At 37.0% G+C, this 13130-nt stretch overlaps 1 non-coding gene across 1 annotated transcript; it reads left to right on the top strand.

The window, feature by feature from the left end:
* Positions 1-8484: 8484 nt before the first annotated feature.
* Positions 8485-8556, top strand: TRNAF-GAA (transfer RNA phenylalanine (anticodon GAA)). The gene has a single exon. It is a non-coding gene; the product is annotated as a tRNA-Phe (tRNA).
* The last annotated feature ends 4574 nt before the right edge of the window (positions 8557-13130 follow it).

Raw genomic sequence — 13130 nt, 5'->3', positions numbered from 1 at the left:
CTGAACCATTCTCAGATGTTGTGTGTATTCGCACTGACCTATTTTCAGTAGTGTGTTCTTTAAATCCGAGGACTTTGGAATCCACCAGCTACTTAATGAATAGCTATCTCTATTCACTAATGACAAGACTCTGAGCAAACTTTATCCCTTTAAGCTTCAAAATTCTCATCATTTTTAAAGGAAAAATAATATTAACCATATATGAATATATGGATATAAAAGAGACTAAGCGAAAGAGTGTAGGTAAAACTTTTAGCATAGACACTAACACGTAATGAGTGTGAAGATTATAAATAACATTACTTCAAAATTATTCTGGTGTATTTGCAGATATTAATAGAAAACTAAATTATTCATTTTCTAGCATAACATATATCAATTGAAATCAATATTAGAACATGTTAAGATATAAGACCGCTTTGTTCCATTTTGTCAAAAATTATATTTTATCCTACTTTACATGAGATATACCAAACTGAAAATTTACATTTTGTATAAAACAATTTTTTTTTGCTAAATTATTTAACCTTAGTAAATATAAATACTTCCATGTTTTATAGTGTTATATAACAATAACTTTTGCTTTATAATGCTTCAGTTTCTAAAAATTGCTAGCTACAGTATTTCAGTATTTTGACTACCTACTGTGCTGTGCTTAGTCTCTCAGCTGTGTCTGAGTCTTTGTGGCCCCATGGAGTATATCCCACCAGGGTCTTCTGTCAGTGGGGATTTTTTAGGCAAGAACACTGGAGTGGTATGACATGTACTTCTCCAAGGGATCTTCCCAATCCCGGGATCAAACCCAGGTGTCCCACATGCAGGCAGATTCTTCAACAGCTGAGTTTCGGAAGCCCACTTTGGTTACCTGTGAAGTGAAGTGAAGTGAAGTGAAGTGAAAGTGAAAGTCGCTCAGTCGTGTCCGACACTTAGCGACTCCATGAACTGGATAGTCCATGTAATTCTCCAGGCCAGAATATTGGAGTGGGTAGCCGTTCCCTTCTCCAGGGGATCTTCCAAACCCAGGGATCTAACCCAGGTCTCCCGCATTGCAGGCAGATTCTTTACCAGCTGAGCCACAAGGGAAGCCCAAGCATACTGGAGTGGGTAGCCTGTCCCTTCTCCAGTGGATCTTCCTGACCCAGGAATAGAACTGGGGTCTCCTGCATCGCAGGCGGATTCTTTACCAACTGAGCTCTGAGGGAAGCCCTGGTTACATATAGGTCACTAATGTGTACTCTTTTGTTTGCAACATAAGCATCCCTTTCACTTTATCCTTAAAAGAAAGAACTTGACCTCAACCAGCAGTCTCAGTCCTGGGTTGAAAGACTAACCCAGTCCTCTAAGACGAAGGACCTTAGTATCTGTGCTGTGCTTAGTCACTTAGTGGTGTCCAACTCTTTGTGATCCCATGGACTGTAGCCTGCCAGGCTCCTCTGTCCATGGGATTCTCTAGGCAAGAATACTGGAGTGGGTTGCCATGCCCTCCTCCAGGGTATTTTCCCAGCCCAAGGATTGAACCCAGATCTTTCACTGCAGGTGGATTCTTTACCTTTTGAGCCACCAGGGAAGCTACAGCCCAGCTTTCATAAACTCAAACTTATACTTGAAAATTAGAGAACTCATACACCACCTAGCGTCCCCATAGCCAGACAAATGTCTTATTCTAAAAACCACTATACCCTTGAACTGGAGTTTGGTAAGTGAACTCTTGCCTCAGTTCACAATGCCTGAGTCCTTGTCTTGGTCACATAGTCAAGGTCCTGGTTGTAAGGCTTGGTGTTCTATTTGGTTCTCAAAAATCTCTTTTATAAGAACCAAAATCCTTTAATCAAATGTCAGGCATGGGCCTGAAGACTCACTCCTGACACATTTCTCTCAGGGTTCCTTGCTGTTTGGTAGCTAACTACAGTTGTCTTTTTTCACCCTGGGACTGCTCTTTCCAATGTCAAATCCTAACAAACCTGATTCAGATCTTTTATTGATATTATTTTGAGTGTGTGCTGCGAGTAATGGAGATCCTAGATCTGGCTCTCCTCTTTCTCTGCTTCCAAATGCACACACAAGTCACCTCTCGCGCCATGGCGGGCCAGCCTCCTCCTTCTGCACTCTTTACCATCCTGTCATGAGTATCCAAATCTACACAGGTGACCTTCCATTTTTCTGATTTCCTTGGTGAAGTTACACTATCAGACAGGTTAAATTGCTTTCTGTTTCACAGACTATCTAAAATTAGATGTGTCTTTCATTTACTAAAAGCCATGGGAATGCCTAGTATGCAAAATGCCCTGCAAGGAATACTGAGATGATGCATCTCAGAGGAGAGACACCTACTCCAAGTTCAAGAACAAAGGAGAGAGGGCGTTTCTTCCAACTGGGTTTGAGGGTGTGAACCAGAACATGTGTTCTGTAAGAATGGGGACCTTCTGTATTTTAATTTACATTCTATTCCAAGTACTTTACAAAGGGCCCAGCAACATTCTGACTGAATAGTGAACAAACCAAAGCTTCTGGTGAAAGGTGGGTTTATTCTGATGCTGAAGGCTAGATTTGGTTTCTACTCATGGAGGTTTGTTTCATTTGGTGGATAGAATAACATAAATAAACAGAAGATATACTCGGCCTGTTCAGAACCCCGAGAGATGCCTCACGGGCCTTCTTCTACTCTGTTTTCTGAAGAGTTTCAGAGACATAATAGGTTGAAGTGTTTCAGTAAAGATAGAATACTGCCAAATAGTACTGTCGGAGTATTGATTTCAGTAGTTTCCATAGAGGTGAATTCTGAAGGAGAGATTGATAAGATCACCTATTTGTGGGTAGGAGAGTAGAGAAAAGGCAAGGAATAAGCTTTGAGAAATACATATGTTTAGAAGGTGATATAAGAAAGAAGGTCTTTAAAGAAATGGAATCATAAACTCCTGACTCTGGTAAGTATCCTACAATCCCTTTGCTGCCTGAGCACATTGAGGTCTGGAGAGATCAAGGGTCTTGAGGCTTGTGATTTGAACTCCAAGTGAAGAAGAAAAAGTAGCAATCTGAAGTTTAAGAAGAGAGTCAGAATATGTAATGTGCAGTAACACACGGTGAATGAGAGTAGAGAAGCAACCACATACCTCTTCAAAAAGTTTGATGCTATAAAGGAAGGTGTACCTGTGTGCTAACTTGCTTCAGTTGTGTCCAACTCTTTGCCACTCCATGGACTGTAGCCCACCAGGCTCCTCTGTCCATAGAATTCTCCCAGGCAAGAATACTGGAGCCGGTTGCCATGCCCTCCTCCATGGGATCTTCAGATACAGGGATCAAACCCGTGTCTCTTACATCTACTGCATAGGCAGGCGCCTTCTTTACCCCAGTGCCAACTGGGAAGCCCCGACAAAGGAAGGCAGATAATGCCCAGTTCCTACAAAATTGTCCTGCTTAATAGTAAATATCAATAATTCAAATTTTCTTTGATAACAACATGAAATACATTTCAGTTCAGTTCAGTCACTCAGTCATGTCTGACTCATTGCGACCCCATGAATTGCAGCACGCCAGGCCTTCCTGACCACCACAAACTCCTGGAGTTTACTCAGACTCATGTCCATCGAGTCGGTGATGCCATCCAGCCATCTCATCCTCTGTTGTCCCCTTCTCCTCCTGCCCCCAATCCCTCCCAGCATCAGGGTCTTTTCCAATGAGCCAACTCTTCGCATGAGCTGGCCAAAGTATTGGAGTTTCAGCTTCAGCATCAGTCCTTCCGATGAACACCCAGGACTCATCTCCTTAAGGATGGACAGGTTGGATCTCCTTGCAGTCCAAGGGACTCTCAAGAGTCTTCTCCAACACCACAGTTCAAAAGCATCAATTTTTTGGCACTCAGCTTTCTTCACAGTCCAACTCACACATCCATACATGACCACTGGAAAAACCATAGCCTTGATCAGAAGGATCTTAGTTGGCAAAGTAATGTCTCTGCTTTTTAATATGCTATCTATGTTGTTCATAACTTTCCTTCCAAGGAGTAAGCATCTTTTAATTTCATGGCTGCAGTCACCATCTGCAGTGATTTTGGAGCCCAAAAAAATAAAGTCTGACACTGTTTCCACTGTCTTCCCATCTATTTCCCATGAGGTGATGGGAGCAGATGCCATGATCTTAGTTTTCTGAATGTTAAGTTTTAAGCCAACTATTTCACTCTCCTCTTTTACTTTCATCAAGAGGGTTTTTAGTCCCTCTTCATGTTCTGCCATAAGGGTGGTGTCATCTGCATATCTGAGGTCATTGATATTTCTCCCAGCAAGCTTGATTCCATCTTGTGATTCCTCCAGCCCAGTGTTTCTCATGATGTGCTCTGCATATAAGTTAAATAAGCAGGGTGACAATATACAGCCTTGATGTACTCCTTTCCCTATTTGGAACCAATCTGTTATTCCATGTCCAGTTCTAACTGTTGCTTCCTGACCTGCACATAGGTTTCTCAAGAGGCAGGTCAGGTGGTCTGGTATTCCCATCCCTTTCAGAATTTTTAACAGTTTATTGTGATCGACACAGTCAAAGGCTTTCGCGTAGTCAATAAAGCAGAAATAGATGTTTTTCTGGAACTCTTTTGCTTTTTCAGTGATCCAGTGGATATTGGCAATTTGACCTCTGGTTCCTCTGCCTTTTCTAAAACCAGCTTGAACATCATGAAGTTCACGGTTCATATATTGCTGAAGCCTGGCTTGGAGAATTTTGAGCATTACTTTACTAGTGTGTGAGATGAGTGCAATTGTGTGGTAGTTTGAGCATTCTTTGGGATTGCTTCTCTTTGGGACTGGAATGAAAATGGACCTTTTCCAGACCTGTGGCCACTGCTGAGTTTTCCAAATTTGCTGGCATATTGAGTGCAGCACTTTCACAGCATCACCTTTCAGGATTTGAAATAGCTCAGCTGGGATTCCATCACCTCCACTAGCTTTGTTCATAGTGATGCTTTAAGGCCCACTTGACTTCACATTCCAGGATGTCTGGCTCTAGGTGAGTGATCACACCAATGTGATTATCTGGATCGTGAAGCTCTTTTTTGTACAATTCTTCTGTGTATTCTTGCCACCTCTTCTTAATATCTTCTGCTTCTGTTAGGTCCATACCATTTCTGTCCTTTATCGAACCCATCTTTGCATGAAATGTTCCTTTGATATCTCTAATTTTTCTGAAGAGATCTCTAGTCTTTCCCATTCTGTTGTTTTCCTCTGTTTCTTTGCATTGATAGCTGAAGAAGGCTTTCTTTTGTTTCCTTGCTATTCTGTGGAACTCTGCATTCAGATGGGAATATCTTTCCTTTTCTCCTTTGCTTTCCACTTCTCTTCTTTTCACAGCTATTGTAAGACCTCCTCAGACAAGCATTTTGCCTTTTTGCATTCTTTTCCATGGGGATGGTCTTTATCCCTGTCTCCTGTACAATGTCATGAACCTTCATCCATAGTTCATCAGGCTCTCTGTCTATCAGATCGAGTCCCTTAAATCTATTTCTCACTTCTACTGTATAGTCATAAGGGATTTGATTTAGATTACACTCAAATGGTCTAGGGGTATTCCCTACTTTCTTCCATTTAAGTCTGAATTTGGCAATAAGGAGTTCATGATCTGAGCCATAGTCAGTTCTTGGTCTTGTTTTTGCTGACCGTATAGAGCTTCTCCATCTTTGGCTGCAAATAATATAATCAATCTAATTTCAGTTGACATACTAAAACAATAAACATTTTTGCTATAAAACAATCCCTTTAAACACTACCTCTACATACTGCCTCCTTCCTTGATCTTCAATATTTTAGTTAGTCACACTGTTATAAGTAAATAAATGAGTAGGCTTCATGAATTATTGATGATTGAAGCAGAAAAAGTGAGCATAAAATTTAGTTACTAGTAAAAAGGCATCAGAAACCATCTTAGAAATAATATGTTCCATTTTATACTTATGTAATTGGAGAACTTTGCAAAGCAATTTTTGAAAAAGGTTTTATCAGATAAAAATAACCTCACAAGATGCAATTTAATTCATGTCCTAAATATTTTAATGAGGATAATATTATTTTATAAAATTCATGGGAATCATTCAAGTTATGTATTAAACACTCTAGAATAAAAATTGTCCAACTCTCTCCCTCTCCAAGACAAATAAAAGCAAAAACAAACAAAAAAACAACCAACATGTTGAATTTTCAAATCCACACCAGTAGTGGAATTGCTTATGGTGGCCAGACTTAAGGATAGTTACTTCATATTCATTATATACCAAGCATATTACTAGGTGCTTTCACAGATATAATCTTTTTAAAGCTCCAGAATAATCCAGTGACAAGTATTATTTATATTCCCCATGCAAAGAAAGCCTGTTCAAGTAATCTGAGTTGAGTGACAACTCAGCAAGTAACAACAAATGGACTCATTGCAGGGACAGTGTTTCATAACTGACATCTCGTCTCATCCACCTGCACAGTATTTATTATTTATACTTTTTGATCACCACTCAATAAATCATGTATCATTCAATAAATGCTTATCAAGCATCTATTCTGTGTTTATAGGCACCGTCATGGAAGGTTCATGTGAAGATTTATGATATACATTGGTAATACTGTCTATCTACACCTCCTGATTTTGAGTTTTATATGGTAACGTTTTCTTGGCCAGGAAGTACTGATCTAGAAGATCCAGCATACTACCCAGGGCTGGCACTGGTCTGCTCAGTTCAGCTTGACAAATAACTACATGTCAAGCAGATTTTAGGTAAGAAAGTGTGACATTTTCTCTGTTCTCTTCTCATTACAATCTAGTGGGAAATACAGGTGATAAATGAGCAGCTACAAGGAGAGTATTATGAAGGAAAATATGCTGCAGGAAAATCTGATCAGTTTCAAATGCCTTCCTACAGGAAAACTAACAGGAGGACAATGAAAAGAATACTGTCATAGAGATAACTTAGATTTCACCTTCAGGAGAAGTATCTCCTGAATACTCTTTCAGGACATTAAATAAAAGAGCTATACTTTGCTTCAGTTTTCACAACTTCTAAAATTTATTCTCTTGATAATTTTACTTGTAACAACACTGAGTGCACAGATAAGATTAAGATATAACTTACGCAGCTCAAGTTTCAACCTTTTTAAAATGATAACACTAATCGATATTTTAAAATAATTAGAAAAATGAATTTTTATTATTAAACACAAAAACAAGCAAACAATAATTATAGAAAATCTGGTGACATATCTGGAGAAGAATTGAAATTAATGTATAGGCTTATGGAGAGGTATTGATTTTATAGCCATGCCAGATTTGATACTAAAAGCTGCGTTTACAAAGACTGCAAACACTTGGCATGTGCCCTTATAGAATTTAGAATTCATGTATGAGAGAGACATTGATATAAACCACCGCAGTAATAATGAAAAATTACAACTCTGAGAAACACAGTTGTGTGATCAAATTTATGTCAAAATGTGCTGTATATTGTATATATTATAAAAATCTATACAAAATGAGATGAAAGATGCATAAAACTTATGAAATACATTTATGTACAAATTCTATAATTAGAAAATAAACACAAAAAAGTAAGATATAAAACAATACACAGTTTAAATTTCCCATTTTGTTTATATGCAGACATAGGCATATCAAAAAAGGCAAAGAGAAACAGGAAAACATATTATCTGAATGATAGGATTATGGTGATTTCTAGTTTCTTCTCTTTATTTTTGCAAGTCCCATAGTATCTGCTGTAACTATGGATTCCACTTTACAGTTAATGTATCAAGAGAGCATTAATGACAGTTATTTTAGGGAATCTGTAGGAAGATCTTTTGTATACAACAGTTTATTTAGTCATGGTAGTTTAATTTGCTAAAATAAAGGACTTCTTTTTGTTGACTACTGTTATGCAAGGCTATTACAGTGCTGTCAATTTCTTTTTAATCTCTAGTGTTGGTAAATTTCCCTTCTGTATATCTTAATTTTATTTGTTTGTTTACTTACTTAAAAAAAGTGTTTTCATTTTGGAGTTAAGTTTAGATTTATAGAAAAGTTGCAAAAATAATAGAGAACTCTTTTCTGGTTTCCCCTACTATTCACATTAAGATACTATCTACCTACACTTTACTCATTCAATCTATAAAATCCCTTGTTATTCTCTGAGAAATATATTCTTACAGACATAGTAAGCTCTTACCTACATTTTTTCAATATGAGAGATAATCTTATGAACATCTTTCAAAATCTAAAAAAAACTTTTAAAATATAATTGTATATTTTATATATCATTCAATAAATACTATTAAAAATGATTTCATATTATGACATGTTATTTTTAAAAAGATGGGAGGGATGAAACTTATATAGCTCATTTTCAACTACCGGCAATGAGACATCTGTATTTTTTGCCAGATTCCACATGCTTTTATTGCCCAGTACATATTCAGTGCCCACCAGTAACACTGTGCAACATTAACTAAATTAGGGTCTAATTCCCTGGTGGCTCAGATGGTAAAGCGACTGCCTGAAATGCAGGAGACCTGGGTTCGATCCCTGGGTTGGGAAGATCCCCTGGAGAAAGAAATGGCAACCCACTCCAGTACTCTTGTCTAGAAAATTCAGTGGGTGGAGGAGCCTGGTGGGCTACAGTCCACAGGGTAGCAAAGAGTCGGACACGACTGAGCGACTTCACTTTCACTTTTCAACCCTAGTTTTACCTTTGCATATAAATTATAATTAAATGTATAATGTTATAAATTTACAGAATGTTACACTTCTTCTAGAAAATGGATACTATGTAATGCAATATTTCTTTTTTTTTTTTTTTAAGCCTAGAAAGATATGGAGTAAAGCTAATAGGAAGTTCTCATAAGTATGCCTGTGTGTGTGTGCGACTCTTTGAGACCCCCATGGATTGCTCCCACCAGGCTCCTCTGTCCATGAGATTTTCCAGGCAAGAATACTGGAGTGGGTTGCCATTTCCTCCTCCAGAGGATCTTCTGGACTCAGGGATCAAACCCGTATCTCCTGTGTCTCCCGCACTGGCAGGCCGGTTCTTTACCACTGAGCCACCTAAAAGAATGTATGCCGCTGCTGCTGCTAAGTCACTTCAGTCGTGTCCGACTCTGTGCGACCCCATAGACAGCAGCCCGCAAGGCTCCCCCGTCCCTGGATTCTCCAGGCAAGAACACTGGAGTGGGTTGCCACTTCCTTCTCCAATGCAGGAAAGTGAAAAGTGAAAGTGAAGTCGCTCAGTCGTGTCCGACTCTTCGCGACCCCATGGACTGCAGCCTACCAGGCTCCGCCCTCCCTGGGATTTTCCAGGCAAGAGAACTGGGGTGGGTTGCCATTGCCTTCTCCGAAAAGAATGTATAAAGAGATCTTAAATTTTACATTGATTCATTTGTCAGCAACAACAATATAGTGTGTAGACTGAAAGTCAATAGTTCAAAATTAGCCTCTAAGCTACTTTGCTTTAGTTGGAAATGTCTAAAGGGCAAATATAAAAAAAAAAAAAAAATTGTATTAGTTGTATATGCTTATGGAAAGAACTAAAATAAAGTTGTATTCATTTCAAAGTTTCCTTTTTTTTTTTTTTAAGCAATGTAATCATTCTATGCAGGAAGCAGCCTTGATGGCATCAGATTAAGAATCAGACTGGATTATTTGTGTTTGGGTATATATTTACAGATATGGACAGGGAAGCCAGTCATCCACAGTCCATGGGGTCACAAAGAATCAGACACGACTGAGTAACTGAACTGAACTGAAAAACATTATGGTCATAGAATTATATATCTGTGATGAATCTTATAAACTATTCCAAGTCTTCACTGAGAGAGCTGTAGTGGTAGGAAGGCTAAAGGCTCATGGATCCATACTGAATACTCAAGAGTTGTGCTCTCATAGTATGTCATATTGTGCCTATATATATGTGTGTATATATATATATATATATATATATATATAAAATTTGTTGTTGTTGTTAAATAAGATATATCATATATATGTGATGTCAAATCTATTGTACCCAAAAATGTTTTCTTTCTTGTTTCTATTTTCACCAGGTGAGAAATGACAGTAATCAGATTTTATTCTTTACCATTTTATCAAAGAGTCAAAACACAGTATAGCATTTTAAAAATTTCATGCCATATATAGTGGTTTTCCCATGGATTTCCTTCCTTCTCAGTTGAAGCCATTTCTATTTTGCATATGCAATTTTATTTTCTGTCTAAATTCATTTTGAGTTGTGTCTTCATATGCTCTCTTATTCCCCCTGCCCTGTTCATTTCAATTTACCAAGACTGCATCTTATTCAGCTTAGATAATTAGTAGATGGTCAACTACTAAGTAATTTAAAATAATTTGAGTATTTTCAACATTTTGGGGGTCTTATCAATCAAAATTGTGTTAAAAAAATAAACATCAAAAAAAAAAAAATACTCAAGCTCCAGATTAAAGGCAAAGTATTTATAATGCTTGGAAAAAGTAACTCAAGTGAAAACAAAGAATTGGTTAGTTGACTAAGCATGTGTTGCTTGGCTAAAGCCCTATGCTACTCTAGCCCAGTGTAAGTTGAATTCATGGTGGATTGAGTTAAGCCGCCTTAAATATGGTCCTACATTTATTTTTTTTTTTAGTTGACTTAGCATGGTATGAAGCAAATGCCTCCTGCTTTGTGCTTCTGAGTTTGTGAGGATTGCAAAATATCAGTGAACTTGCAGGGGAATGAGTCATCAAGCATAGCAGATCCAGGCCTCTAGACAAAGGCTGGAGCCATAATAATCTGCCTGGAGACTAAACAGAAGGCAAAATATTGTCCTTCCTCTGCTCAAATAGGCATTTCCTCCAGGTTGAAGGAGCAGCTTATAGATGCATGTGTATTTAACAGGCCTTGCCCTTGTATGGTCTGCTGCCAGGAATAACAATAAACAGTAGCTCATTACACAAGGTGTCATCTCATTACATGAGGAGCTACCCTGGCATATTAAAACCAAAATATTGAAAGCCTAAAAGAAAACATGACTGAAATTAAATGCAAACAACCCTGCCTTTTATTTTAGAAATATTGATCCTCTACAAAAGAGTGGCATGCTTAATGAATATCCTTAATGATTTTACAGTAAGGCAAATCATCTATGAAAGTAACATGGTTAAAAAAGAATGTTATGATCTGGCACCCAATGAAATCCAATATGCTCGTAAGCAACACCAGTCACTATGTTATAACTCTCTGGGAGCAAGAAAGCTACAAAATCAGGAAGGGAAATAAAGCTAATTTATTTTAGCTATAGTTTTAAAGTCGACTAAAATGCTTATAGGGAGCCATGAAAATATTTCCCAAACTAATCTAATCCTGTTCATAGTAATTACTTTCTTCCTTTCAGGCAAAACACAGTTGACAGAAAACAGCAAATGGTTTTTAAGGGATTTAATAGGGATGAGGTATCATATTCAAAGAAAATTTTCATTACTTTAAACCACTGCCTCTTGAGACTTTACTTTCACGAACCTTTCCAAATACTTAAGGTATGATTGGGCTATAAAGGATTAAATTAGAAGGAAGATAAATCAGTCAAAGGTTTTGAGATTGGTGCTATTTGAAATGGTCTACAGAGGCTCACAGCAATTGAAAATGGGCAAAAAAACAAAACAAAAAAACAATGTCATGCATATAGAGAAAGGCTTGATATGCATTTAAGGGAAAAGACATTGAATTTGAATAATATAGCCCTAGAAATGTCCTGAACATTACAAATAAAAATTAAGGAATTTCTGTTATATACCACAGTAATTTTGTGTATTTCTGGACAGAACAAATCATAATCCTTCCAGAGATAACTGGCTGAGTAATTTTATTCACAGAAAAAAAATTAACTTAAATTTAAAAAGAGGAAAATACATTAATAATGTCTGAGAACCATGTGCATTCCAACTGCAAAAACAAAATAAAACAAACTATCAAATATACTTCCAAAAACCCAGTCTCTATTTCATCATGGTCCAGACTCTGTAAGAACAGACTTAGACCTCTAGACATGGCCAAAGACTTTCAACAGGCCTCTACCAATCCCAGGAGTGATCTTAGGTATTAACTTTTATTCCTATAGAATTGTGAAAAAGCAAAGCTGAAGGAAAATTTAGTACAAATATAGCTCAGTTATTTCCATCAAAACAAACAAACATTTCAATAGTGGAACTTCTTTAGTCCTTTAACTAACTTTAAAAAAATTATATTTTTATCCATTCTATTAATAAAAATATAAGATTCAAACTGTTTAAAGGATTCATCATCATTTTCTAGGCCAGATGGCAGTAGATTTCAAATTCCAATATTATAATGTAGCATCTCATTTGCAATACTGTAGCAATATGAGAAAATGTCATGAAGACATGGTTAAAACTCTCCTGATTTAATTTCAGTAATTTTCAAAGCCCCTAAAATGAGATGTTTATTGCAGCAGATTAAGAAATGCAATACAAATATATAATCTATTTATATATACATTATAAAATAAAAATAATTTATTTTGTTTGTTGTATTTTACCCCCAGCAATACTTTATCTTGTATATGTACATTAGGATAGAGGTAGAAAAAACAATTTTCAAGAATTTAACTTACAGTCATAACATAGAGAATCATTTAAGATATGTTGTGATGGGATGTTAATGTTTGATTCCAAATAAAATCTGAGCGATTTTTCCATTAAAGTCCATTGTAATGGCTAATGGAACAATAGGAACAGCAAGAATCCTGAGGTCAGGCAGAAATTGAAGGAAATAGTGATGTGGCTTGCAGGAGAAATGTGCTTTTATTCAAGTCTTTTCTTTAACTTGTTCTGTGAATTTAAATAGTTTTGGAGGACCAATCCAATCCAAATACTAACGATTTTCATCTTTGTGTTTACGCCTGTAGTTAAGTCTGTCTCCTTCAGTGTGGGAAGAATCTGCGACATTCTTCTAACTAATTGTGTTTGCTAAAGGTTATGAGATGTTAGACAATACATAAAGTTTGTTTGTTTGTTTGTTTTTAGCATATTAAAACAAGAAATTCTCCTTGTAGCTTAATAAAATAAGTGACCATTATAGAGAATCTTTGTGGCAGAGAAAGGCTGACAATCTCTAGGAAAAGCAA

The sequence above is a fragment of the Odocoileus virginianus genome, chromosome 8 (assembly GCF_023699985.2).
Source record: "Odocoileus virginianus isolate 20LAN1187 ecotype Illinois chromosome 8, Ovbor_1.2, whole genome shotgun sequence".
Classification (NCBI taxonomy): domain Eukaryota; kingdom Metazoa; phylum Chordata; class Mammalia; order Artiodactyla; family Cervidae; genus Odocoileus; species Odocoileus virginianus.
The sequence above is the reverse complement of the archived record's forward strand: the minus strand, read 5'-3'. Positions and strand labels throughout refer to the sequence as shown.